The following is a 3,509-nucleotide window of genomic DNA, read 5'->3' on the forward strand; positions in this document are numbered from 1 at the left end:
AAGTTCTTTCTGGTTTGTGAAGCAACAGTTATAAGGGTTTAAATTTTACTTTTTGAGGAATGAGAATTTTGTTTAAAACAGGAAAAAAAATATCATGTTGTGATGTGTGGCTCTTTGACTCAAGCTAAAATGGTTCCAAAACCAACACACTCAAATCCAGTATTACCCACTCTCCTAATCTAATCAACATCAAGAGGTAGAAAATAAAATTTTAGCTTTATACCAAAAATTTTAAGATTGTTTGGGAGTGTCAGTCCTGTCTCAGCTTGAGTCTCAGCCAACCTCCCTTTTCTCATCTAACACACACAGATGTGCACCTACACACCTCTGAATGTTTTGGATATAGGGTTCTACCAATCCCCTAATGTAAGGTCATATTCACCCTTTCCTGAGTTCCAATTTGTCACTGTAAAGGGACATCTTAGTGGTCTATGAGATACAACAATACGATAAATTTGAAAGATTAATGTGAAGCCATACCTTAAAAACATCTTTACTTCTTGTTCAGACAACACACTAGTGGTGATGGTACTCTCACTTTTCATAATTCTTGAATGCACCACCTGCCCTCAGATTTTGGTCTCTAAGTCTAGCCTCCAATTCAGATATAGGACTCTTTAAAGAGTCCTATAATGATGACCACAAAAAAAAAGTCAAGATGGGTTTGGAACATCCTATTTTTTGTCATAAAACAGGGTCTAGAGCTAGAAGGATGTCGTGGAAGGCAGCCTAAGGGGGTCCCCAACAGCTAAGTCATGCTCATTTGAGAACAGACTCAAAACAAAGCTTAAGAGAGAAAACTCAGGGGGCCCCTGGGGGGGCTCAGTCAGTTAAGCATCTGATTCTTGATTTCAGCTCAGGTCATGATCTGGCAGTTCATGGGTTTAAGCCATTTTTCTACATTTATTATTTTTTTAAAATTTTTTATGTTGATTTTTATCTATTTTATCTACATGAGCAGGAAAGCTACTAATTATAGCTACTTACTTGCATAAAACTAATGATAAATATTTGCACTTTAAAAAACTAGTAGCAGTTGATGTCTACATATGACAAGGGACAGCTAGTGTCACAAAACTTAAAGGCTACTACATTTGAAGAAAGACATGTCTGAAAAATTGAGAGTTTTGGAAGTGGCTGGGATATGAGTGAAAATGGTTTTACAAAGTATACTCAGTTTATGACCAAAGTTCAGGTTTAAATGGTCTTAGACTGGGGCTCCTGGGTGACTCAGTGGTTAAGCATCTGACTTTGGCTCAGGTCATGATCTCCGGGTTCATAAATTGGAGTCCCTCCTCAGGCTCTGTGCTGACAGCTCAGAGCCTGGAGTCTGCTTTGGATTCTGTGTTTCCCTCTCTCTGTCCCTCCTCCACTTGCACTCTGTCTCTTTCAAAAAATAAATAATAAAACATTTAAAAAATTTTAAATGGTTTTGGATTGTGTAACCCAAGAGCTTATGGGTTCTTGGCAGAGAACCTACACTATCCGGTGATCTGTGATGGCCTTTGTTTTCTTTAGGTCCAGTAAGGTCACTAAAATCCTAATAATAGGTAATAAATTATATTTATATAAACCTAATAAGAGTAACAAAACAGTAGCTGGCAGGATTATTGAAACCCCAAGAAAATATAAAAAATGAAAGCCCAGGAATGTGAGGGATAAGAATAAAAAGTACTGTTTAATCTATGCTATTTATTATCATTTGGTATAATAGTTTTAATTGGCTTTATAAACTTTGCCGCAGTCTGTCTTTTGTGTATTTCTTAAGGAATTTAGAGCATTTCTGAGTCTTTATATTTTAAAAGATCTTTGATTAAGTGTTTTTATTAAGTGTTTAAATCTTTGGATAAATCTAATTGGTTATACTCATTTTTTTAATTACTTGTGTAAATAATATGATTAGTTAGGGAAATGCTGCATTTTTTTAAGAATGTCAATTGATTAATAGGTTGAACTTATTTATTTAAAAAATTTTTTTTTGTTAATGTTTATTTATTTTTGAGAGAGAGAGAGAGAGAGAGAGAGAGAAAGCATGAGCAGGGGAGGGGTAGAGAAAGGAGACACAGAATCCCAAGCATGCTCCAGGCTCTGAGCCGTCAGCACAGAGCCGGTCGCGGGGCTGGAACCCACCAACCTTGAGATCATGACCTGAGCTGAAGTTGGACGCTTCACTGATGGAGCCACTCAGGCGCCCCATGGTTAAACTTACTTATAAGTGGAGAACAAATGGGGCGCCTGGGTGGCTCAGTCGGTTAAGCATTCGACTTTAGCTCAGGTCATTATCTCACAGTTCCTGGGTTCGAGCCCAGCGTCAGGCTCCATACTGTCAGTTCAGAACCTGGAGCCTGCCTCGGATTCTGTGTCGCCTTCTCTCTCTGCCCCTCCCCCGCTCGTGCTGTGTCTCTCTCTTTATCTCTCTCAAAAAATGAATAAATGTTAAAAAAATAATAAATGGAGCACAAACGATGTACTAATATTATTAAGAACATATTTCCTTCATATGCTAAAACCCCTCAGACCCCCTCGAACCCCTCGATCTGCCCACTCCTCTCTGCTCTGGGTTCCATGGCCTCAACAGCACTAGGTCCCTTCTGTTAAGGTGACCTAACTAACCATGGGTTCTTTGATTCAATACAAATATACTGAAAAATATTCTGTGCCCCACATCCAGACTAGGCTGACACAGTCCCACTCACAGCCCTAAACATCTGTTATCTTGCCCTATACCGATACCGTTTAGACCACTTACACTTCCTGGAACTTTCTGGAACTAAATAGTGTGTGGAGTGGTAAATTCTGTTCTGAGTATACCTGAGCAGACAGCTTCAGATTGCCCTAGGAGGACCTGGAATGTAGAACTGCTTAGTAAGAGAAAAGACAAATTGAATCGTCAAATCTTCCTTTCATTATGCTAATTAAACCAAGACGTGTTTGCATCCAAAGCATCGTGTTCCAAAAGCATCCATTTTCTTGCTTTGTTCCTGCCCCAAAGTATCTTTCCGGAAGTGTTTACAAATCTGGGTAGGCTACACAGCAGTGGCCAGTAGTAGTAGCTGAGACACGTTTTGCAGGACTGAATGCTACTTTTTGCCCCTTAATGTTGTGCCTCGTAAGTCTAGGTGTAATATGAAAGGTAATACCATTGCTTCTCTAGATAACCAGAGGGAGATAGAACACCAGAATTGTGAGTTGTGTTATTGTTATAAAATATATGATATTATTTCATTGAAATTTCAAAACACTGTTTTCAATTTAATTTAAATGATTTTGATATTTAAATTTCATTAATTATAGATATAATTTTATCAATTATAAAGTGGCCACTAATTATCCTTTTACTTTGCCTTTTTTAAAAGAAGAGATCCTGAATATTTTAATGGAAAATAACTTTATGGAAATAATACAATAATCATTTTTATATTTTATCTTAACATTTATTTTAATATATATGGATAAAAATATATCCAAGTTCACAATTAACCAACTGAGCCACCTGGGCACCCCTTACT

The sequence above is a fragment of the Neofelis nebulosa genome, chromosome 6 (assembly GCF_028018385.1).
Source record: "Neofelis nebulosa isolate mNeoNeb1 chromosome 6, mNeoNeb1.pri, whole genome shotgun sequence".
Taxonomy (NCBI): Eukaryota; Metazoa; Chordata; class Mammalia; order Carnivora; family Felidae; genus Neofelis; species Neofelis nebulosa.